The sequence below is a fragment of the Schistocerca nitens genome, chromosome 1 (genome assembly GCF_023898315.1).
Source record: "Schistocerca nitens isolate TAMUIC-IGC-003100 chromosome 1, iqSchNite1.1, whole genome shotgun sequence".
NCBI lineage: Eukaryota > Metazoa > Arthropoda > Insecta > Orthoptera > Acrididae > Schistocerca > Schistocerca nitens.
Window position 1 is genome coordinate 158,841,705 of NC_064614.1, and position 27,064 is coordinate 158,868,768.

The 27,064-nt window shown below is 40.5% G+C and overlaps 1 protein-coding gene across 1 annotated transcript in view; it reads left to right on the forward strand.

The window, feature by feature from the left end:
- The first annotated feature begins 336 nt into the window (after positions 1 to 336).
- Positions 337 to 27,064, forward strand: part of LOC126244029 (HMG box-containing protein 4) — a 48,880-nt gene continuing 22,152 nt past the window's right edge. The window contains exon 1 of the mRNA XM_049948207.1: positions 337 to 470. The gene's annotated coding sequence lies outside the window, so the exon portion shown is untranslated. The remainder of the gene's footprint in view (positions 471 to 27,064) is intronic.

Sequence of the window (27,064 nt, forward strand, 5' to 3'; positions counted from 1 at the left end):
AGTTTACCTTATAATGTTGTAAAATATTTTTGATCCTTTTAAATTGTATGCGAACAGACACTCACTTCCTCTGAACTAATTGCCTGGTAGTGTCGGTATGAAATATGTTTGTAAAATTTTACAGGTTTTGTTCTGCTCTTTGTTTGCGCTAAATCAACGTAACAGGTGCACGAAGCCGTAAACAGATGTATCCTGATAAATACTGACACAGATGGAAAGTAATTTTTTAGGGTCGATAGCTTTTCTTTAATTAAAATTTCCTGTGAACTTAGTTTCGATATCATTTCATTAATGGTTTTGAAATATTTGTCCTGAGGTAGTCTTTGATGAGTCGCAGTTGTGTGTTTTGAATGCTGTGGACTGTGGAGGCGTAGTCTCAATAACTTCGGAACTTTTTGTTATGGACGCTGTGTAGTGAATGTGTTGTAATAACATATAGCAATTTGTTGTCGTTTGCTGCAACGTCGCAGGTAATTTGATTTTAAGTTAGTCACAAAAACTCAGACTGCCCGTAATACTCAGTTAAGAAGTGGTAATAGGGTCATTCCATGCCAAGTGGTCTAAACCTTCCCACCATCATGTCTCCAATTTTCTTCAAATTTTATCTGTAGCACTAGTCAAGTGCTAAATTAAGTTTCTCAAGATTTCAAGCCTCTAGCTGCAATACTTGCTGATCTAGACCCCCTTGTCTGAAGGGTAGTAAGTTCGCATGCGCGCGACATCAGACAAAATGCCATTTTTGGGGTCTCATAAAATTGAAACCAATTCATAAGAATGGTTAGTAAGATGAGACCCTGTACAGTTTTTTGTGCTGATTCAAACGAAATTAATTATAAGATTACTGATGCAAAATCCGGTCAAACAAGTCGACTCAAAGTGTACCCCTAATTCTGTCGTGACTTAATGCGACAAATTTTGACCAATATTCAGACTGCAATAATTTCCTTGCAGATAAAGATATGGACTTGAACTTTTTACCAAGTCTTATCTTTGTGCTGGACATAATACAGCTGGATTTCCAACTACCCAGGCTTTATAGTCGCCTTGCAAAATCTCTTCAAATTTGGCAGTGTCAGCGCAAATGGCTTTATTTACCAAAGTTCAAAGCCCATTACTACAAAATAGTCAGCCTGGATTTAATTGTGAATAGTATCATCTGAAAGAGAAAATTTTGCTCTACAAGATGGATATATTTTTCTTTTGCAACGCTTCCATTAAGTGCTTATTTACTCAGGTCAAAGTATCTTATATTTTGTGTGCGCAGTGCCCTGCGTTGGTCCATGATGGCTGAGCCATTACTGGTTATCACAATAAAACCAGCATCCCCATCGCCATAGGGGCCACGCCCGATAGCCATGCAGTAACAGCCACGGGTGGGTATCTTTACTGCAGGTTCCCAAGCCTGATTACAGGGTGTCTTTACCACAGGATCCCAAGCCTGATTGTGGGTTTCTTTATGCAGGTTCCCAAGCCTGTCTTCCTCAGTTACTTCATCATTCTGAAAGCATCGTTGATTTGCAAGAGAATGCTTTCAGGAAAACTGTATTGCCGACCAGATGATGTCACTGATGGAGCTGGAATAACACCAATGATAAGTTGTTCTGGAATCCAGCAAGTATCACGTCTTAAGGGCCAATAAAATGAACTTGCAGGACCATGAGGATGCATAAAGCTTATGAAAGCATCTTTCTGTTCGACTGAGATTTCAACGATGTTTCCAATCCACCATTTCTTTTCATAAATGCAAGCAACATACTGCCCAGGCTGAAGATCCATGACTTGAACTACTAGTTCAGCAGCACTAATTTTGGCCAAAAAAGATGTCGCATCATTTGAAACTCTACTGACCTGAATTGTCGTCATATCAATGGGCAAAAAATGGTGGTTTTCTCTTGTGCCAGCTAGAGTGTGCCCTTGCAGGAATCTTTCTTCTTGAGAAGCTTTTTCTTCTTCAACTTCCTCTTTGCTGATGAAAAAGAATTTGATTCCATTGATATTATCATTGCAGAAGTTGAAAAGATCTTTGGGTGTTAGAATCTGGTTTTCATATGGACGTTGCAAACTTGCTCTTGCTGCCAACCGTTTTGTTGTGCCTCCAATGCCATCACAAGGCGACTTTCCATGGCTTGTTCCAAAGAAATTCCATTCTGCTGTTATTTCAAAATCTTCTTTGTGATAGCATAAGTTGAGAAAATTCTTGAAATTCTTATATTGTGCAGCTGAACCATCACTGAAGTAGTGGATGTGGCTTATTTTGGAAAATTGCATCTTCAGGTAATTGATTACTTTTCCAATGTAAACATGGACAGTAATCGTATCGTGTCGAAGGCAGTCACTAATAACACAAAGATTCACACATTGCACCTCTTCGTTTTCACAGTAGTAGACTACAAATGGATGAACTGTTGCTTGACTGTTTTCCCAGTGAAAGCCTTGCACTGCATCTTGAACAATAAATGAATAGTTTTCAGCAAAATCCATTAGTATTATGAATTCGCCTTCTTTCAAATCAGTTTTGAGAGCTTTCAGGTGCTGGCTTTGATGCTTGGCAATGTAGTGATGACAAGACAGGTTCCAAATTTTTGCTGCAATATCTTCAACATACTCTTCTGTTGAAAGCTGCTTTGTTTCTAAAGTATCCCTGTCGGTATGAATCCATTGTTTGTACTCAATCGGTTCTTCAGGGTCATTATCTTCAAAATATGTTGCAATAACTGCTTCTACACCTTCTGGACCAGGGCAGTTTTCACAACGATGAAGCATACAATCCTTGTTTTCCAAGCTGCAAGCAGCTTTGCTAAGAATTTCCTTGTAGTCTTCATTGATTGATGCACCAGTGAGCATAAGCTTGACATTTTGGTGTATTGTACAGACACAAACTGAGTGCATTCCAGCAGAGCCAACTGTAACACACCATTTTGGTCTAAGCTCGCAAAACTTTGAGAAGCCAATTTCTGGTCCATTTTGCTTCTGATAAGACACGTACATTTCCTTCAAATTGCAAAGCAACAACCGCTTTTGCTTGTACACCTTTGTTCCTGAAATTCTCACAGGCACACAGTCTTTCTTCCCTGGACAAAGTCTGCTGAATTCGTCATCTTGAAAAAAGTCATGTACTTTCTGGACAACTTCATCTGAAAGCTTCCTTCCTTGCCGATTTGCTGGAAAAGCTAGAACACCTTGCTCATTCTTCAGTTTTCTCGCTTGCTTTACCATTCTTTCTGATACATTAAATGCTGTTGTCGTATCTTTAATTGTCCAGCTTCTTGGAACCAAGGTCAATATTTGAACTTTTGTCCTACGATTTGACACTTTACATTTTTCTTTCAACTCTTCTATAAGATTATCAAGATCTGCACAATTACTGCATGGGCGACTTTTACTTGAACTTGGCTGTTCATCGTAATTGATTCCTACAGCAGCAGCAATTTGATTCCCAATTAAACTTTGTGCATCCAAGATCTTTCTTTTTGCATAGCTTGGCTTATCTCTTTTACTTAGTTGTCTTCTTTTCAATGGTGAAGCACCAATAAATGATAAACTTTTGTTGATGGCTGGTTCAGTTTCATCCGTTGTGAAATCTTGTTCAGATTGGGTTGATAGTGATGATGAATCTTCTAGCTTTTGGTTCAGTGCCGACATGCAGCGAGGGCAAAGCTTCTGACCAGGTTTTATATCAATCACTTCTTTTTTCTTTAACAGGCAAAGTTTGGCAGCTGTTTCATTATCAAGCAGTCTAAGTCCAGCTTTTACATTGTGATTCCTCTTCTTGAATGGATTGCAACATTTCTTTTGCATCGCTTGATATTCATGTAGGAAGAGGGCTTCATGGTGGAAGCAAATGATGGAATTTTCGTCAAGTTTGGCTTCTGAACGCGAAACAAGCAATTTCTGGTCACATTCTGTGAAATCACTAAACGCTTTGAATCCAGTCTTCTTAGCATAGAAGATAACATGGCACTTTGATGCAGCAGCATCTTTTCCAATTGAACAGGGGGCCAACGATTCTTCTTCTTCATTAACTTCTGACATCTCTCACTGGCCAATCACTGAATAAAACACGAATGAAATATCCAATTATATCAGTAATTCTAAGCGACTATTAAGATTCAAATTCCTAGAAATGAAGAAAAATTAGTGCATCGCGCATACAAAATATAACAACTTTGATGTGAGTTAATGAGTACTTAATGGTCGCGTTGCAAAAAAAACAAATGTCAGTCTTGTAGAGCAAGATTTTCTCTTTTAGGTGATACTATTCACAAGCAGATTCAGGCCAACTATTTTTTAGTAATTGGCTTGAAACTTTGGTAAATTTTACCGTTTGTGCTGACACTGCCTAATTTGAAGAGATACTGCAGGGCGACCATATGGCCTGGATCATTGCAAATCCGGCTGCATTATGTCTAGCACAAGCATGAAGCTTGGCCAAAAGTTCAAGTCCATATCTTCAACTGCAAGGAAATCATTGCAGTCTTAATATTGGTCAAAATTTGTCGCGTTGTGTCACGACAAATTTTGAAGTATACTTTGAGTCGAGTTATTTGACCGGGGTTTGCATGAGTAATGTTATAAATAATTTCGTTGGAATCAGCAAAAAAAACTGTACAGGGTCGCATCTTACTAACCATTCTTATGAATTAGTTTCGATTTTATTAGACTCCAAATATGACATTTTTTTTATGTTGCATGCACACGGACTAAGTACACTTCAGACAAGGGGGTCTAGATCAGCAGCTATTGCAGCTAGAGGCCTGAAATCTTGGGAAACTTACTTCAACACTTGACTAAAGCTACAGTTAAAATTTGACGAAAATTGGAGACCATGATGGTGGGAACTTTTTTCAGTTTTAGACCACTTGGTGTGGAATGACCCAATATAATATTTACAAATGATTTTTCGCACTAGACAGCAGGCACAAAATATATTTTCATTGAGCAACATTTGAATATATAAATGAACCAAATACAGACGGAACGCTGTTTCAACGTAATTGATACCTTTTTTATAATATTTGCAGTTATGCATTACCAATTTTACGATTGAACTGTCGTTCATATAAGTATTATGCTACTTCATAATGCCGTAATCAAAAATAAATTATTCATTGTATCAGGAACTGTATTTTTTAAAAGTCAGTATTGATTTACATTGTGGTTCCAACATAGAAGCGAATGAATGATGAAAGGGTAATTAAAATATTGTGTGCAGATGCACGCTCTGACTTCTTCCATATATAAAATAGTGTTCAGTGTGTTGGACCATAAATCTCAAGGTGCGAGGTTTATACCTAAGTCTAGAATCTTTTTCTTTCGCCCTTGAGAGTGATTTGTATATGTTTGAAGTGCCCTGTTGTAGAGGTGCGAAAAAGCGAGAAGGAAATGAATATACAACAAATAATATTGCGGCATACTCCCCCTCCTTTGTAATTATAATCGTCTACTGTACATACTTAGTCGCCTTTGCGTTTGAAAGTAGGACATGTACCTTCCTAGCTGATATTTCAAAACTGCACATACTTGTCAGCAAAGAGCGTCATTACGTTGTTACTTGTAAGGAAAATCTATAAAAAATTTCTGTGTGTCTGTCACCGTTTATCATTTCAAGGTTACCGATTTCAGCCCTTGTCGATGTCATATTAGTAGTTAAATAGTAAATCGTCTTGCAGAAATACTAGCAATTTTTTTAGTACATAACACTTACGTATTAGGGCCTTTATACCAAAGTGAAACTGATAGCGATTTCTTAAGAAGGGTTACTGTGTAGCTGCAGATGTGATCCTAACGTGGATGACATTGTGTGAATTTCATAATCTTGAAATAATTAACAGCGATTGACAACTGAAAAGAGGTGCTTTTGTAGGTGATTACCTCTTCTCTCCTCAAAGGTTTCCACTCCATGCTGTTTTTCAGTCTTTGACCCATCCAACCATAATATTAAATGATAGTATGCATATATATGTAGGGACATGAATGATTTCTCTGAACATCATGAGGTAGAAAAGTTATGTCTTGCATTTCAATTCCATATAGAAGATACTAAAGCAGTCCGCTCATTGCTTAAAATTTCCAAAATGTACTAAGGAATTTTATTCAGTTAAACTTGGTAAGATAAATGTCAGGAGACATGTCATCAGTTGACGTAGCAACCCCAAAAATTGTATACTTGACACGATTATTGGTCTTTTTTGATTTGTGTAACTACCTTCCTAAATGTGCTGTGGCAGTGTAATAATCACAGAGGTTTTGTTTTCAAGCTCAGTGTGGATACTGCTCAAAGCCTCCACAGATATGCAGAAATATACCCTGAATTTAAATCTGTTCATCACTGTGAAATTACTCATCACTCATTATGCATTGTTTGTACTGTAACTTTTTTCTACATGTGAATTTATTGAATTGAAATTTGATGCTGTTTCGAGGACCTAGTAACGGCACTTATCCATACCTGTGCAGGATTCAAACCTGCAACCTCCCACACGTGGGCAGACAGTAACCCAGTGGTGGCACTCACAAGTATTTTTGAGACACCCACAAATTGCCAATTCCCCTTACTAGTCTTAAAACAAATTAATTATTTTGAACATAACTTGTTTTCAAAATATTTTACTCTCTTTTATTTTAAAAACCATTTTTTAAATTAATGGAACATTATGGGTCATAATTCCATGTACTTGTTATTACAAATACACAGTATATTGTAAAAATCTATCAATAAAGTGAAGAGCTCATTGAATTCGCCCAAATCCCTGTAAAAAGAGGTGGAGGCACAGAATGGAAACAAAATACAAAAATTCTAGACCGAAGAACAGAAGTCTCGTTTTGTGAACTGAAATGAATACTCATCTGAGACCTAAGAAGCTAGAACTGAAGACTGAGATTTAGTAAGTGCAAACTAAGAAATATTTAAATCAATCTTTGAGTGTTCTTGGTATTCTAACTACTACTTCTCAGTACATATACTCATTGATGTTCTATGTCATTTCCAACATGTCTCTTTTTGCTCAGAATAGTGCAAAACATGAGTATAAATACTAGAACCAAAAACACTCTATATAAGGACCATAAAAAGCTTTACATTAGTACAAAAAGGAGTCAAATACATGCATACTCATATATTCAATAACTTACCAGAGCATATCAAAGGTCTTGTAAGTGATAAAGATCGGTTTCAGAGTGAATTAAAGAACTTCCTGTTGGCCAACACCTTCTAATCCATCGATGAATATCTTCACGAGGATTATAGCTGGGATCCATGGAAAACGATGAATGTAATGTAGCATGAAAATGTAGTTTATTCACATGAATAAAGATGATGATTATGTATACCGTTTTATGCTGTTTGGTAAGTGCAGGTGGGCTGGGGAAAAGCCATTGTTAGATGCACTTTTTATGTAATTCAGTTTCCTCCGTTATGATAGATTTCTTTCAGCAGTTGTATGGTAGGATCAAAACCTTCGTCTTAGGATTTGTGGAAGGTTACTATGTGCTATCCACATTACAGAAAATGCATTGTTGTTTATGCTCACTCCACAGGTTAGCACTTCAGTTCATTAAGTTTATTCCTGGAGACAGTTATTGTCATTTGTTAGAATATAAGTTAGCCTACTGTATGACAAACATGTTCTTTATATTGTATTCTGTGCAATAGGTGAGTCAGGCACACTGTCATAAATCTGTTTTATTGCACACATGCTCTCCCTTCTTTTTGTATGAAAATTGTGTATCAGCACAAATAATGTCCACTGAGTGGTCAGCATGACAGACTGTCAATCCTAAGGGCCCGTGTTTGATTCCCGGCTGGGTCGGAGATTTTCTCCGCTCAGGGACTGAGTTTTGTGTTGTCCTAATCATCGTCATTTCATCCCCATCGACACGCAAGTCGCTGGCGTGGCGTCAAATCGGAAGACTTGCACCCGGCGAACTGTCTACCCGACGGGCAGCCCTAGTCACACGAAATTTACATTTTATTTAGCACAAATTATTCTGACAGGGGAAACCTTCACAGTTTTAATCGTGGTTTGCATTATAAAATGTAGGTTATAGCTATTTGTGTTAGCTATTGAGAAACAGTCTTTCAACTCTTACAACACTTTGAAAGGCAGCACATATGTTTTATCAGTGAAATGCTCGTAGCCTTCAATAGTAGGCTACTTCTAAAACAGAACTTAGTACTTCCTTAATTCTCTCTTCAATTCTACCCTTTTCTGAATGCCCCTCCTCTTTTCCTTCCTTTTGAGGCTTCTTGATTATACTATAAACATTTTTCATATTTTATGGCTTCACTTTTAGTTTGCCAACGATTTGTGTGGTTAAATACTCTTTAAAAGCAAAGCTAGATTTTGAGAATTCAGTTCCATATTTTCAAATGTATATGGTAAGAATTTTATTTAAACGACTGTTTAAAAAAAGTAAGAGGGGCATATTTGTGTAACAATATGGAAAAATGTAATATAGTCTACAGATTTTCATACGTTGACTATCTAGAATGATTTACCAGGATGAACTTATCATTGCATACAACTTTTTGTCATAATTCCTATACTTAGCCACCTGGCATCTTGGTCGTCTGTTGTTTGTAGTGGAATCCTATGTTGCAGTGCAAAGATTTTTAACAAGCTACTCAGACATAAGCTAAAATAGGAAACAAGGAATCACACCAGTGTCGAAAAATGAGTTAGAACAAGTTTCGTTATTTGCTTCTCATGTGTTCTCTATGAATATCTAGAATTACTTTAAAATCTTGGATGGAAAATATTGGAATTAGTGAAGATTAGTATTTATCATTTAGTACAGAGAACTGAGTTGAGCTTAGTCGTAAAAATAAATTAAGTTCTTCAGTCCAATAGCATAACTTATGGATGTGCATTTTTCTTTGTACCACACAAAGGTGTCAGTGTCTGGGCACTGAGGCTCATTTTGAGTGTAGTGGGTGAAGTAAACATGGCTAAATCTGTGCCAAGTCATCCAGTCAGTCAAAGATTTTGATGAAACTTCGCTTATTGGTTCTCTGTATAGAGATAAATAATGATTTCAAATTTTAGCTTATTAACTATCTCTGTCTACATTTTATTGCACTACAAAGTTTAGAATTTTGTTGTTTTTAACACTGTGAAGGCAAAAAATGACACTTGCTAACATTTTGAAAATAAATTCCCACATTTTCATGTATCATTTGAAGAATGTAAAATTTGGAGATTGTGCACACTATAATGAAGTACTGTAGGGGAAAAAATCACATGCCTTTTACTTAAAACCATCAAGACAGGAAAAAACTGCGTACTTTGACTTGACTTACTTGACTTATTTCCTGTTGTTCCTGTCAGATCATAGGGCATATTGTTCTGTTGGCAGCCAAACATTTCACTTCACTGCATGTTTTACCAGCTTTCAGAGCTTCTTCCACCGTTCTTTTCCATATCTTTTTCAGGCAGCCACGTCTACATGTTCCTTGTAGGTTCCAATCCATTGCTGCCTTTTCAACAGCTCCTTGTTTTGCATATAGTGTGACCAATCCACCTCCATTTTCTTTCCTTCATTTGTTCACGAATTGGTCATTGGATTGTTATCTCCCACAATTCGTCATTTGATATAACGTCTGGCCACCTCACATTTATAATTTGCCGAAGGCACTGGTTTATGAAAACTTGCAGCTGGTTTACAATCATGTTTGTTACCTTCCATGTTTTACAACTATACAGGAGGACTGACTTTACGTCGCTTTTGAACAAGCACAGCTTGGTTCGTCTTGAGATGTTCTTATTACGCCAGACAGGGTACGGTTGTACAAAGGCTCCATTTGCCTTCCTTATCCGGCTCTTTACATCCTCCTTGGCCCCTCCATCTTTATAGACGGTACTTTCTAGATATACAAAGGAGTCTACTTGTTCCAATTCCTTTCCAAAAGAGTTGTTGATGGTAGGAGAAGAGGTATTCAGTGGGGAATGCAAGACAGGCTTGATGAAGACCTCGACTTTGCTGACAATATCTTGCAAAGATTGTGTGACACGGAAGAAAAGTCGGAAAGACTAAAAGAGGAAGCAGAAATTGCAGGACTTAAAATAAATGTTCAGAAAACTAAGGAAATGAGAACACAATCTGAAAACAAGTCAAGCTAATAGTGTATGGAAAGGAATTGGAACAAGTAGGTGACCGAATACTTCCATGCCCCACCCCAGCATTTGTTAGGATAGATTTAGTAAGTTGCCCATTGTGTAGCACCCTACATCCATATCCATCATACATGGCTTTAATAATATTTATTATATTTGATGGTATTCCATATTCTTCCAAGGTATGCCACTTAACTCTCCTATTAAGAGAGTCAAATACCTTTTCAAAACCAATAAATGTAAGGTGAGTGTGTTGTCCATTCTGCACTCTGCTCATTTATTATACACAGTGTTTTGATGAGATCGACACAAATTCTGTGAGCTCTAAACCCAGCATGATCTTTTCTCAGTCGTGCCTCGACTGAGTCCTTGATATGATTTAGCTTCAATCTACAGAGTACTTTACTTGGTACAAGCAGGAGGGTGATGCCTCGCTGGTTATTACAGTTGTTAGGATCCCCTTTCTTTGGCAACTTAATAATCAGCCCATCTTTCCAATCCTTTGATATTTTCTCTTCTGACCATATCGTCTCAAACAATGGATGCAGTAGATTTATGGTGGTGTCAATGTCTGCTTATTTTGAGAGCTATTTTAATTTCAGTCTTAGTTGGTGTGTTTACATTGATTTTGTCACTGGCATCTGGAAAATTCCATTGCCTCTCCCACTCATCAGGTTGCTCTCTGTTTAAGACTTCAGAAAAATGTTCTCTCCTTCTTCTAAGATGGTCTTCTTCTGTCATCAACAGTCGACCCTCCTTGCTTTTCACAGGTCTGTTCTTGTTGAAACCTTTTTCGGACAACATTGTAGTGATGCGGTACAGTTCTTTTGCATCACCCCTTGCTGCAGCTGTCTCTGCTCTTAGAGCTTGCTCATCCATCCACTTTCTCTTATCATTCCTCACACTCCTCTTTATTTGAGAGTCAGTAGCTGCATACTCAGTTTGCATTTGAGTTTTCTGCTGTCTTGTTTTACTCATATTTAATTTTGCCTTAATCTCCTTCCTACAGCTGATCATATTTCATGTACGCTTGGACATCCAATCTTTTTTCAGATGGTTTTTAATGCCAAGGACCTTTTTGCTCACATTGCAATAGATGTCCTTAATCTGAGTCCATGTATCATCAACACTATTTTCATAATTTTCCTGTGCTTCTTGGAGTGCCTTGTAGCGGTTCCTTAGCTCAATACAGAAACTTTCTTGTTTGCTGTTATTGTAAGTTTTCCCACATCTTAGTTTTTGTTTCATTGTTTGAACTTTCTATTTGTAGCCATTATTTTTAGTCTAAAATTTGCAACAATAAGGTGGTGATCACTGCCAACATCAGCCCCACGTTTATTTCTCACATTCATCAGCGACCTTCTAAATTTTTTGCTTAGCGCTATGTGATCAATTTGGTTTTCCATTCTGTGATCAGGGGATACCCATGTAACCTTATGGCATTTCTTATGTGGGAATAATGTACCTCCAATCACCAAATCGTGACTGGCACAGAAATTTGTAAACATATCCCCACTTTCATTCATTTCTCTGATACCATTTACTCCTTTTACATGCTTTAGGCATTCATTGTTCTTTCCTACTTTTGCATTTAGGTCTCCCATAATAATCAATATGTCTTTCTTACTGGTACTTTTAATGGTGTCACTTAAGGAGAGGTAAAACTCTTTTTTTTTTTTTTTTTTTTTCTTTTCAGTATCTGAGGTTTCCGTAGGAGCATAGCATTGGATGACAGTGACATTTTGAATGTTTGTCTTAAAACGTGCTGTCAGTAGTCTTTCTGAAACCAGTTTCCATTCCATAAGGCTCTTTTTCGGTCCTTTGGTTAACAAAAGTCCAACTCCATTTCTGCATCCTCTCCAGCGGGTCCAGAGTATAAAAAGGTGTATCCATCTTGTGTTTGGATTTCTCCAAAATCTAGCCATCTCACCTCACTAAGTCCGAGAATGTCCAGCCTGTAACTCGTCATCTCCTTTGTAACCTGCTTCAGTCCGCTGGCTTCTCTCAATGTTCTAATATTCCAGAAACCTATTTTCATTGTGCTTTTCATGCCAAAAATCGTCATATTTGAGTCTGTCCGGCTGCTCTTTTCTGCTGTTTCTTTAATCACTTGTTTTTGGGAGTGCTGGTGATTGGCCCACAGCTCCCTAGTCTGGTGGTGGGGCTGCCACCTAAGAGCTTCCAGACTTGCCCGATTTTATTTTAAGGGTTTACTCCCCTAGCACGGCTGGCTTCCCTACGCCTAAGAGTCCCCCCTTACGCTTTATTATGATTTGAGGTGACACGACAAGGACAGGCTTGAGATAGGTGAAAAGGCCCAGTGGGCAGGACAAGGACAGGCTTGGGATAGGTGAAAAGGCCCAGTGGGCCGTCGTGGGAGACACTTTGTCTGGCTCCTCTCCCTCGGCCAATCCGGCATGGGTGACCCTGCTGGTAGCTAAGCTACCGCCGGCATAGCCCTCAGGATCCAGAGCACGCAAACCCCCTCACCTGCACGGACAGTGCTACTGTAAGGCGGTGTCCACTGAGGAGGGCGTACTTTCACTTTTGTATTTTATTTTGCAAAACACAGGATTCACCATTACATCAAATATCACATAAAGAGAAAGGTATAATCCCTGATTATACTTATTATTATTTCAAAATAATCCACAAAACACAGGCTCTCACTTGAGAAAAGTATTGGAATTAATGAAGTTTTTGTTCCTTTGTTGTTTTTTGTTTTTGTAACACACAATAGTTTTCAATTTTTTTCTAAGGACATAAAATAAACCATTGAAATTACAAGGATCTCGATAATATACTTTTGACGTACCGGTAACTGAAATTTAACGATATTAAACTTATTAAAGCCAACAGTGTTTTAAAAAAGGTCAAATTAATGTCTTTTTAAACAGCACTTCATAGAATGACATAATTGACAAGAGTAACTTTTTTCTGAGTAGAGCACATACACTCATCTGAAAATTAAATTCTTCCAGTTTTTTCAGCAACAGCAAACACCTGAAGAATGGGAACAGGCCAAATATCCTCTTGTAGCAGCATACATCAGCACACATCGTCAACAAGCTTCAGCTGATTTGTTCTTCATAGCTGTCAAATGAGTTCACACACCAGCCACCAGGATTGCTGTGATTATTCTCTCTCTGCTGCAATGCAATGCCTTACGACTATTGATTTTCTGATGAAGAACTGCAGTTAGTTACTGTTCGATCTTGGGTTTCTGTAATAGTGGTATCTGCCCTTATTCCAATTTACATTCAGATTACAGCTCAACACAACTATTTAGTGACTGTGTAAAAGTTTCTGTAGTTTGTTCTACTTAAATGATTTGATCAAAGTACACTGGAACTGATATTTCATGTCTGTGCCTGGCTAAGTTTATGAACACTTATAACATTTGGCTCAGACAGCGGTGACGCCAATGTGATGCAGTCAGTGTGAATAAGCCTGTGTTACCAGAAGAATTAAGACTGACTACTCAAGATTCAAAATTTTCTGAGATTATGGAAATACCCGCCATATCACAATTTGCAGTGTGGCTACTCCCATTTTGGCCACACAGTCCCGCCCTACATTTGCTCAAGTCAAGAAAAGTTTTCTCTGCACTGTAGTAACAACAGACTCCACAAAATTTGCGCCAGTGGTTTGCGAACAAGATCGTCGCTGCAGAAGTCCATGATATAATAACTACACCACCTGCAGCAGTTTGAGGCAGAGTTGATGCATAAGGTGTCCAACTCTTAGGAATAGTGTGAGATGCAATTACTTACACAGGAAGACATTGGAGACAGAAAACCATCTCAGTATCTGTGACATCTGCATGGCAGGGTCAATGTGAGTATGGTAGTGAATGCACTGCTGTGCATTTGTGGAGCAGCCGGCTGCTGGCTCAAGTAAAGGCTCTTGTAACGTCCCAGACAGAGATGCCACTAGATACTATAGTGGGTTTGGCTGATAGAATTCAGGATGCAATTGCGCCATCCCCATTCAGTATAGCTGCGGTGGTGGGCAACAGCGACAGCTACAATGATGTGTGCGCCTTATGACTAGCTTGTGAACAAGGTTGACGCCGTGAACAAACAAACCAGCAAGCTATTCTCTAGCCGGAATGCTAGAGGATGCTTTCATAGAAGGTAGAGAAGTCGTTCCTCCACAAACTTCTTAGCAGAGTGTGGCACAGCACAGAGGTCATCTGACATTTGTTACTATCTTCAGAAGTTTTATTGGGTGTGTAAATGTGCTCCATCTCACACCTTCCCAAATAGCAATGACAATCTGATGTAGGTGCACCCGATTGCCAGTTGCCATCCCTGCATCTGTTCGTAACAGATCAGAAGACAGGACAGTAGTATGTGGTGCTCACGGGATATGATTTATGTATATACCCATAGACACTCTTGAATAAGTATCTGCAGCTAATTTTGTTGTGCATCTGTGGCCAACAACTTGACCATAGAGACACACAGCATGCAACACACAGATTTGGGTTTAGGATTATGCTGCACTTTTGCTTGCAACTTTATCATAGCAGATGTGACTGAGCCCATCATCAGGGCTGACTTCTGGCGCAATACTGTCTGCAGCCGGACATTACCAGTGCATGTCTCATCCATAGCATCACTGGCCTAGCTGTTGCTAGGTTTTGACACAGTGCAGCGAAGCACAGCACCAAGCTTATTCATTTGGCAGGTAGCAGATACATTGAGCTGCTGGAGCAGCTGCCAGGTATTACATAACCTCCAGACACTCCAAAAGAGGTAGGCCACAGCAGTGTGTACTACATTTAGACTGCTGTGGGTGCACCAATTTCCTGTAGGCCAAGATGCCTTACCTCTGACTGTTATGTTATTGCCAAGGCAGAATTCGATTTTCTGCTGAAGGAAGGCATCATTCAATTTTCTAGTAATCCACAGTCGTTGCCTGTACAGTTAGGGCCCACGAAGCGTGGCATCCCCATGGAGATTACCACACCCTTAATGCTAGAATGATACCAGATCATTATCCAGTACCACTGATGATAGACCATAATTGTGCTTCACATGGCACAACTAAAATTACTGTGCTAGACTGTATCAAGGCCCACACACACACACACAAATTCCTATGGCTGATGTGGACATATAACCCCATTTGAACTCTTCAAGAGTCAGTTCATGACATTCAGCTTTAGCAGTCCTGCCCAGACTTGGCAGAGATTTATAGGCTCGGTGCTGCAAGGTTTGTTTTTTGTTTTGCTTACCGTCAGATGACATTGTTGTCTTTTCAGCCATGGCGGCAGAACAACGCCAACAACACCTCCCAAAATCTTTAAACATATGGACCAGTATGGGGTTGAATTAAATCTTCCAAGTGTGTTTCTGGACAATGTGAAATTATCTTTTTAGGCCATCTTATCTCTCCAGCAAGGTCATTTCCACTTCCTGGAAAGCTAGAAACAGTATTGATGATTTCACGGTAAGAAACCGCAAAAGGAACCATTAACTGCAGTATTGTCTGGTCCTAAAACCGAGGGGAAAATGCAAACCCTGTGGACGGAAGCTATGAGCTCTGATTTTGAAGCAGCTGAACAAAGTATAGCAAATGCAGCACATCCCATGTTAGAAGCATCCCTTGTGCTGATGATGGATGCAAGCCAAACTACAATCGGTGCAGCATTGCAACAGCATGTAATTGGTGCATACCAGCCACAAGCATTTTATTCACACACGCTTTCTCCATCACAACAGAAATGGAGGGCATTTGATTGTAAACTTCTTGTTGTATATGAAGCTATCAAATCCTTTTGCTCACGGTTGGAGGCAAGAGTATTTACAATTTTTGATGACCTCAAACCAGTCATCTGTGCTTTCCGACAGAATACAGTAAATGCTCACAACAACAACATAATCAGATGGAATTTATTGCTTCATTATTCAGCACTGGTGTATGCCACATATGGGGAATTGATAGCATAGAAGACAACTGCCTATCCCACATAAAAAGCATAACGAATGTGATAGATTTTCCTCAACTCTACAAAAGAGGCAGACTAGGAGTATCAGGACATTATGAAAGATGCTTCCTCCAGCCTTCAGCTAAAACTGTTCATTGTTCCTGCCACAAACGTAGAGCTTTATTGTGAAGTCTCAAACGAGAGATCTCATCTGATCCTACCTTCCTCAACCTTCCTCATTCTGCAGACAGGTTTTTGAGAGCCTTCACAAGTTATGCCACCCTGGCATCAGATCTTCAGTTCAACTGTCGAGCTTGGGCTCATGCATGTGTTCAGTATCAACGTAGTAATGTACCTCACCACATAAATACACCTATGGGAAATTTCCCTGACACAACACAAGATATACACTTTTTCACATTGACATAGTAGGATCACTGCCTTCATTGAATGGAGCCATATCATTTGACAATATTTCAGTAGAAACACTGTTCCCCACCTTTGTTTCACACTGGATTTCACTCTTTGTTTGTCCACTACATATCACAACAGACCATGGCTGAACAATTTGCCCAGCTGAGCAAATTCTGTGGTACCATACAGCAAAAGACCATAAGCTATCACCCAATTAGTGATGGCATGATAGAATGCTGGTGCTGTTCAATAAAAGTCACAATCATGTCACTTGATTCAAATTGGACAACAGCTTTACCGTTGGTCCTGCTTGGTCTGCGAAGCACTTACAAACCCGACCTCTGCTGTTCATTGGCTGAGCTCATTTATAGTGAAACACTGTGACTGCTTGACAAGTTTATTGATCCAAGTTCAGTTGAGATGGATAACATCAATCAAACAGATTGTATTTCCTCCCTGAAGGAACGGATGACTCAAAACCAGCCTTATCAAGCCTGGAACTTCACACAACGATGTGCTCCATGAGTTACATTCATGCGGACGTTATGCTACATGGGCCCTCAGTGTGTCGTTGGCAGAGGTGAAAGAACCATTGAGATTTTGATTAACAGCAAACCCAGTACTGTGTCAGTCGACCGGGTTAAGCCAGCCTTTTTGTTACCAGAATTACTACAAACACTTGCACATTGTAATCAGCCATAGTCTGCCCATCGAGTACAGCAACCTCCACTGGAAGATGAAACTCGACTAGAGCACTGAATTCATTCTGGACGATGCATATGCTTCCTGTTGCAATTCATGAATGAGCCTCCATTTTCTCCTAGGAGGCTGGTGTAGTGGCATACATCATCATCAAGCCGTCAGGTGATTTATTCATTGTAGCTATCAAACGAGTTCACGCAGTGGTCACCAGCAGTGCTGTGATTATTCTCTCTCTGATGCAGTGCGACACTTTATTTGCTGCTCGAGCTTGGACTTCCATAGCAATTGTATCTGCCCTCGTTCAAATACATGTCATATTACAACTCAACGCAACTATTTAGCGTGTCTACTTAAGTTTCTGTGGTTTGTTTTAAATAAATGTTTTGATAAAAGTGCACCAGAATTGATATTTTGTGTCTGTGCTTGGCTGAGTTTATGAACACTTATAACATTTTGTTCAGAAGACTATCAACTAGTCTTGTGACACACTCTCTTGGGCAAATGGAATGATGTAGAAGGATCCATAAATTGTGCAATAACAGTATGTTCCGTTGTGTTCAGTTCAATGACTATCCGAAAGTACCACAGAGTGGTTGGTGTATTTAAGATCTACAAGTCTTGATGGCATATGTCCTTGCTGATTGATTACATAAGAGACAATTCGCACCAAGGTGCAATAAAGGGACAGGTTCAGTTGCTGACAGTATGTGACACTGAACTAGTCTCAGTACAAAATTCAAAATAGTTTCAAAGTTTGTGAAAATTTGGCACAGCAAGCACAGAATTGTTTTAAAGAAAGAGATTTCTCAGCAGAACCAAATCTGAAAAGAGGGTACAAACTGATTCTAAAGCAGCTGATTTAGTAATAAATTTTTACCATTGTGATGAACAGTCTAAAAAGATGTCAAAATCACAGGGAAAAAGCAATGTGAAAGAAAATTGTTGAATTTAGGCAGTTTACATGAAATTTATTCAAATTTTAAAAGCAAATAACCAGAAACTATAGCTCCACCAGGGGGCTCACCACTCCACCTGCCTTTGCAGTGCTACTTCCCTTTCCGCATTGCATGTCTATCATCTTTTCTCCTCCCTTGGTGACCAAGTTGTTCCTGGGTAAAACTGTGTATGAATTCATCCTGTCCACCCATCTTCCTTTCCCCATCCTTCCTTTTCGTACCCTTCCTCCGCTTAGGTGTTTGATGTCTCTCTTTTGTCTTTTCTTCTTCTTCTTCTTCCTTCTTCCTCCTTCCTGTGCATTCATGAAGGCCAGCCCAGATACTCAAAAGGTGACTGGGTAACGTGTAATTCCCAGTGCCAGGTTGACAGGTAGGGCTCATACATACCAGCTGGTACAGGCTAGGCCCAGGAAGGATTGATTGCTCGAGCTGGTACTTTTCTCTATTTCAAATGGTCCCTCTGTCTGGAGTCAGGGAGGTGTGACCAATCACCTAAAGCCGGTGAGGCCCAGCCCCCTAAAGGGGTGGGGGGGGGGCAGCAGGAAGGAGTGCACATGGTGAGTTCCTCATCTCAAAACCATAAATGAGTTGAGTGAAAAGAATCAGTGCCTCTCTCAACTGCACACCGATACCTCATAGTGTCACACATTGAAGATGATCACAGTTTCACAACAGTTAAACCATTTCTTATTCAGAAGAATGTAGATGTCGTTACCAACCCTGTGTAGTCGTGATCTCAGTTGCCTTATGGGTCCTTGCCTTTGGAGATGGATAGAGCTTTTCAAGTGTAGAAGCTGCTTAATGCTACTCTTCTCGACAGCTGTCCTGCCAAAGTAGAGGCCTATCACACTTTAAATTCCTCCCATGGTTTCATATACATTCAGCTGCTGCTTGATGTCTTGACTGAGCCTGAAATAACAGTCTGTTTCACTGACCAGGGAGTGACTGCAGTTCACCGCATCATAAAAACGGTTGATGAAGAATTACTGCCAACCTGCACTCTATACCTCACATTTGACCATGTGGTACTTCTGTCAAAAATTAAGCTATTACTGTTAAACTATGTATCCCAAATCCCACGCCTTTGCTATAAATGTCAGTGCTACTACGTGAATCTTGTAAAAATGCAGCCAAATGCCTAACCTGCAGCAGGGAAGCTCGCAAGGGTGAGTGACCACCTCCTCCTCCTCACTGTATCAACTGCAATGGTGATCATGCTGCTTCCTTCCAAGACTGTCCAATCTACCTCAGTGAGAGAGCCGTTCAGGAGATTCGGGTGAAGGAATAGGTTCCCACTCACATTGCTCAGAAAATATTGGCTAACCGCATACCTTGTACACCACCCTCCCAATTATATTACAGTCTCACTACACCCTGACCTATGAAGGATATGGCAATGCAGACTTGCAACTTCCAGTTCAGTGTCATGGCTGTGAATTCGTCCAGCTCCAAGGTCACACTCTCATCACCACCTGCTACGGGTGCACACCACACCAACAAACCTTTGCCTTTGCCTCCAAAATTGCATGCCTCACAAATAGAAGCATGGAAATCCAAAAAGATGTAGTGTCTTGATGACTTTCTGCTCACATCTAGCCAGCCATCATGTGGGTCTGCACCTGACAAACGCCAAGGTTCTAAGCAGTCAAAAAAGGGAAACGCTGTTCCCCTTCTCAACCTCGGAGTTCTTCTTCAGTGGTGTCACCATGCGATATACTCACCCAGTAGTCCTCTGTTTCACTGGGATGCACCAACAACAACCAGTCTGCTAGCCAGCCAAAGGCAAATACTGACACCTCTGTCGAACTAATGGACCAGGGTCCTCCAGCCTCTGAACCTGGTCGCTTTGTGTGTTCGAATTCTGGCATTCGGAAGCCACCACAGTGACTACCCCCCTATTTGACTTATCTTCTGTTCATCATCGGATATGGTTATTCTCCAATGGAACATTTATGGCATCGGCTCCAGTAGGGTTGAATTACAGCTCCACAATTATACTGTCCAGTTATTTTCTGCCTCCAGGAAACAAAACTACACCCTCACAATCACTTTCACCTTCCACACTTCAGTTCATTTTGTCCTTCACCTCTGAGGCACGGCCTCTGGCTCATGGGGAGTCATGTTGCTCATTTGAGAAAATATAGTCACATCATTTCCTTGCGCACCCAGCTTTGAGCCATTGCTGTCCATATTTCCCTTCAAGTTCTCTCTTTGCAATGCCTACTCACTCTCATCTTCTGCTGTCACCAGGACAGATATTTTGCAACTTATTGCTCAATTTCCTCCTCCCTTTTTTCTGCTCGGTGACTTCAGTGCCCACCATCCCCTTCTGGGCCACCCGTCCCTGTCAAAGAGGCACTCTCCTTATAGATATCTTCAAGCAGCTCAATCTAATCTATTTGAACACAGCTACACCCACATTTCTTTCCGATTCCACACACTCCTTTTCCCACTTGGGCCTTTCGATCGGTACTGCTCAGCTTGCTTGTCATCTCAAGTGGTCCATTCTTTCCAACACAGACTCAAGTGACCATTTCCTGTGTGTCATTCATTTGCTAATGCCTATCCCATATTGTGTCCAGCCAACTGGCAGCTTTCCAAAACTGATTGGCAGCTGTACTCATCACTGGCCACTTTCAATGAACACCATTTTCCCTGCATTGATGACGAGGTAGAGCACCTTACAGATGCTATCCTTACTGTTGCAGAATGTTCCGTACCTTGCACGTCTTCCTTGTCGCGACATGCCTAATCCACTGGTGGACTGAGGTATGCCATCACGCAGTCTGCGCACGGAGACGAGCTCTTCATGTTTTTAAGTGCAATCCCATGATTGCAAACTGCATCTTATAAACAGATACATGCATGGTGTCACCACATTTTCAGGGATAGAAGAAAGCTAGTAGGCTTTCTTTCAAAGCTCTTTTAACACTTGTATCACTCTTCTGTTGTTTGGGGTAACCTCTGTTGGCTTTCAGGAACTACGGTTCATTTCCCAGTTACTCGTCTGACCATAGTGAACAACATAATTGTAGATCCTCTTGGTATTTCCAACACTTTGGAGCAACGTTTTGCAGACATTTCGACTTCCTCCCACTACCTCTGAAACAGGTGGCAGAGGCGAGGACAATATGTCTCTCCTCCCAGAACCGTGAATGTTGCAATGCTGCTTTCACTATCAGGGAGCTTAAACATGCACTCTCTTCATCCCGGTCATCCACTCCTGGACCAGATGATATTCTGATATTGCAACTCCTATTTCCCGAGGGCCAACACTTTCTCCACCATACATATAACTGTATTTGGAAAGGTGACACATTTCCTAGTCGCTGGCCACAGGCCATTGTCATTCCCATACCTAAGCCTGGTAAGGACAAACACCTACCTTCCAGCTACCACCCAATTTCCGTCACCAGTAGTGCCTGAAAGATATTGGAATGTATGATTATTGGTTAACTGGTGTGGTGGCTCGAGTCTTGGAATCTCCTCACCAATACCCATTGTAGATTCTCTAGACACCGCTCTGCAGTTGATCATCTCATCATCCTGTCAACACGTATTGTTAACAGTTTTTTGCAGAAGCTGTGTTTTTTGATTTGGAGGACGGATATCCTCCGTATTATGTATGTGTGGGGCTTCAAGGGTTCTGTGCTCAGCATCATCTTATTTGCGATAGCCATTATCACTGTTATGGATTGTCTCCTGCCAGGCATCTCAGGCTCTGTTTTCATTGAAGCTGCAATAGATTGCAAAGTCATCAACGAATGTGCTCACTTGAGTGGCGTCTTGAGCGAGGTCTTGATTATCTTTAATCGTGGAGCATCAACCATGGCTTCTGCTTTTCCACTGACAAAACTGTCTGTATAAACTTCTGGTTGCATCGGGAGTTGCTTCCCCCATGTATACATCTCGGCCCATTTCTTCTTCTATTTGCTGACACAATGAAATTCTTGGGACTCATGTTTGATAGGAAACTCTGTTGGTCTTCCCACATGTCTTACCTGGCATCTCATTGTATTCGCTTCCTCAATGTTCTATGTAGTTTATGTGGCACCTCATGGGGAGCAGATCGTACCACCCTTTTCCTTTTATACCGGTCCCTTGGCTGTTCGTAACTGGATCATGGGTGAATTGTATTTTCATCCACATGTCCGTTTATCTTAAATCGTCTTAACACCATCCCCCTTTGTGGGATATGTTTATTCACTGAGGCCTTTTGTATTAGCTCCATCGAGAGTCTTTTTGCTAAGGCTGCTGCTCCTATTAGCAGGATGTTCTCCTCAGTTGTTATGTGTGCCGTCCGTCTTCTATGCCTCGTCACCCATCCTGTGTTCCCTTTTTTGATGATTCCCTTGACATCCGATATGGGCTGCGCCCGTCTTCTCTGTTACCTCTCAGAGTTCACTTTTGTATGCTGCTTTGGCAGCTTTGCTTTACGCTTCCTGCCATGTTCTCCGTGGGTGCAAGCTCTTCACCACCTTGGCATTGTGCTGAGGTATGCATTCATTTCGGACTCCATTTGCTTCCTAAGAATGCTACTCCTGGCCTGGTGTATCGCAGTGAGTTTTTTGCACTTTGCACACAGCTTGGGGACAGTGTCTTTGTCTACACCGACGGTCTAATATCAACCAAGGTGTTGGGTGTGCCTTTGTACTAGGTGATGATCCTTTTCATTGTCAGTTTCTTGACGGGTGCTCGATTTTTTACCTTGGAGCTCTACGCCCTTTATCAGGCCACCCAGTACATCCCTCAGTGCACCCTTTAGTATAACAGATCCAAGAATATGCCACCACAAGCTTACTGTGTTTGGGGGGGGGGGGGGGGGGAGGTGGCAACGTGTTTTTCCTGGTCACGTCAGCGTGCCAGGGAACACAAGGGTGCTGATGCTGCTGCAAAGTCTCAGCTTTCCTCCTTGGGCCTTCTAGTCATTCTGTTCCCTCAGATGATTTTCCTGTTGCTGTCTGTCGACATATAGTATCACTTTGGAGTCCACAATGGTCTTCTCTCCAGGGGAACAAGCTCTGGGACATTGAATCCCTCCCAATAGTGTGGTAGACTTCCCCTCAGCCCTCAGATTGTGAGGAGGTCATTTTAGCCCAGTTACATATAGGACATTGTCGTTTTAGTCATCGCAATTTATTAAGTGGCAACCCTGCCCAGTTCTGTGCCTACTGACACTTTCTGATCTGGTGCCAATTTTTTAACTGTTTACATTTATGTCTATGTTTACCGTCTACTTTGTCAGATGTTTTAGTAGATGACAGGCATTCTGTTGATTTTGTCTTACTTTTTATTCGCTGTAGTGGCATGGTAAATCAAATTTGAGCCCTCCTGCAGGGACCTCCGTCAGTAAAGTAAGTTTTTCTACACTGAGTTCTGCTTGCCCTGATTGGTGTGTTTTAGCAGGTGCTAGTGGTTCTCTCTCAGTATGTGTCTGTGTCATTCATCGGAACATAATTTTACTGATGAATGCAGTACCATTTGAAGAGAGCTGTAAAGATATCACAAATATAATAGTATATGAAAACTTGTATGTTATGGTGCTGTTATTGAATACCCTCCAAAAGAAAAACTAAATTTTTAACAGAAAATTTTGAAGAACTGTAATGGAAATGAAACCATTTATTTTCCTTAATAAATTTTAAGTGGCATAACATGAATGATTGTATGCACTGCAAACATTGTGGACTTTATATTTGGAATCTTTCATCTAAATTGGGAAAGCTTGTTCCACATTTTTACACTGCATTCTACCAATCAAAATATTCGAAGACACTTAAACAGTTATCTGATGTAAATGTTGCCACAGCATTAGTGGATGTAGAAAAAAATTACTTTTTTACTAACCAGGATAATGATAACGTTGGACACTCTTGTACTGTAGATCATATTACAATTAATCTAAAAAATACTGAATGTGTAACATTTGTTAAATATGTGACATTGTAGGCTTTCTTGGCATAATAATTCTTGATAGTCTCCTCAGGTTTTCTGCTGGATCCTACAGTCAGCACAATTCAGTATTTTGGCAAAGAACACCAATGTGTCACACTCGAAGACTACTTTCAAACACTTGGGCTGGCACCTTGTACTATCACACAACAAAATACAGTGTTCGTTGGTGCGGCCATCCCAAGTGTTTGAAAGTACTCCTAGAGTGTGATACATTGTTGCTGCCCGTAATCCCAGATATAGCACCTTTCACTGTTTCTCCTTTGTTTTATGGCGAGTGAGATGGAGTGATGGTGTGGGTCAATACATGTGAGGTGTGAGTGAGTGTAATTTACTCCTTCTGATGTGACACCATTTTTAGGCCCTTTTATTCAAATTCATTTTTTTAAAATATTTGTAAGGGTACTGGTAACCTCGCTGTTGAGCACCTGTAAACCCCCAAAAACACACACACACACACACACACACACACACACACACACACACACACACACCTACTAAGGTTGGCGCCACCAGCTCAAGTGACAACAACAGGCAGGAGGGCCTGTACACACCAATAATGGCTTCCAGAACACACAAACCCAGTAATAATATATAGGTCACTAAAATACTAAAACCAACAGCCAAGCACTGGGTAGCGCCAAATGCAGGAAGAGATGTTACACATCATAGTATGACAACTGCAGTTGCTATTAAAGCAATAGTTCATTAAACAATCTCCAATGACGTGAAATTTCACTTGATAAATTTATAAACCACAGCTAGCTCAAGGTGATAATGACCTTACAATCCACACACAACCTTAAATACAAAGCACTGTTTGACGGTGCAAAATTGTTACTGTTATAGTTGCCAACAAGAAAGAAGTTTACATTATAATTAAAATTGGCAGCTGAAGTTTTATACAGAGAATAAACTTCGATTAATAAAATTGACCACTTAACATATTAACAATAATATTAGGTCTACAACTTTGCTTCCGCCGTTTTACAATAGACGGCAGTAGCAGCAAGTGGGGCCTGAGTGGTTGGCCATAGGTGTAATACACTAAGCTTAGGCATCTGTAAACATAATGTCATAAAAATATTAGTCGATTTGTGATTGCATCATAAGGTTATTCTTGATTAAGTACGTCAACTTACGTTCCCATTTCTTGCCATTTGCGGGAAGTTTTAATTTTCTGCTTTAACATGAAGAAATATGCGGCTGTGGCTCTTAAAATGCTGGGTAAGACAAATGGTGAGGGAACTATTAGTGGAAGAACATGCAGAGGATGTTTTCAACACCTTAAGAACGGTGATTTTGATGTCAAACACCAGCATGGCTGTGGAAGACAGAACATTTTTGTAGCTACTGAAACAGATGAAGACAGTCACAGGACATCATTATCGAAAGCAATTAATGCGTTCGAGCCCAACACCAAAACACAAACGGCCCCAAAACAGAGATAGACACGTAAAGGTAATTTTGCAGCAGGTCAGTGCTCGACCTCACGTCGCAAAACTTGTCAAAATATACATGGAAACGTTGAAATGAGAAGTCCTACCTCTCCTGCCATATTCTCTATACGTTGCTCTCTCTGACTACCACCTTTTTCGATCAGTGGAATACAGTGTGGCTGACCAGCACTCTGATCATATGAAAAAGTGCAAAATTGAATCGATTCATGGATCCCCACAAAAGATGCCCAGTACTTCTGGCTGTGGGATTCGTGTGCTATCTGAAAGATAGGAGAATGTAGTGGCCAGTTGTGGGAAGTACTATGAATCATAATTTTTTTGTAAGTTTTTCACAATGAAGCCCTGAACTTCGAGAAAAAACGGAGGAAGCAAAGTTGTAGACCTAGTAATAAAAACAGGAATCACCAAATATTGGCCACACTTCTAATTCAAGATAAATGCAACAGAACCAGGGCACAGTGCAGTTACATGGACTTGCATTACCGAGTATCCTGGAGCCATGTCCAAGTGGTTTATGGAACGACCAGTGAAAATCAAAGTGGCTACACGGAGCTGTCACATCCAAAAGTTCCACCACAAAATGGCTCACCATTTAAAGTTAGTCCAGGAGCTCATTGTTAACACCCACGCCAGTGTCAACTCCCGCACTCTTCTCAGGATTCAAGATAGACACAACTCTTAAACAGAGCCTATGTTGACCGGTGAGTGCTTCCGCACTCCAGTTCCTCTCACCGCCAGACCCAGGTGCGAGAATGTCAACACCGTGCATCATTGCAGGACACCAGGTGCTGACTGACTACTTGTGATGCTCCGTGTGCTGTCTTCTCTCGATCACTGTTGCCGACCATTTCTCCGTCACTGCCCCGACAGAGTCTCCGTCACTGCCCCCGACCGAGTCTCACCTCGTGAGCCGCGGCCATCCTAAATAGAGGTTGCTATCCAACCAGGACGCTGCAGAGTGTGTAACTTCGACACAGAAATTGTCCTGCCGAGAGCATCGTAGGAAGTCACTGCTCACCGATGTTTAATGTTGTTTTAGAAGAGTCTATAAATAACACACATTCGTACCTTATAAAATGCTTTGCTGATCTTCAAACACTTTCGTGAACCAGAAGTTTTCATAACTTTAAGCCATTAGATTGTGTATGGAATCTGGAAGCAAGGAAGATCATTAGTGATGTAGGACCAAGCATGAAGCATAATTTAGGGAATATATTGGCATCCTTTGGAGAGAAGAAAATGTGATCCCATCAAGACACTTGGCTTGTAAATGTTCTAACGTGAGGTACTTTGGGATAATCTTTGAACTAAATAAACAGAACATGATGTTACCGTATCATTTATGCATCCTTCAGGACCTTCACGATCATTCCATTGCCCGAAATGAAAGGATACTTGTCCAGTTCCCATTCCTCATGTGCGTGCTGTTGTTGAATGTTTTGAAACCGCAGCTGGAAGATTTTAGCAATTTTCAGAGGATTGTTTCTACACTGTTCAGAAAAATTCAAAAATGTTTGTAAGAGCACATATTTT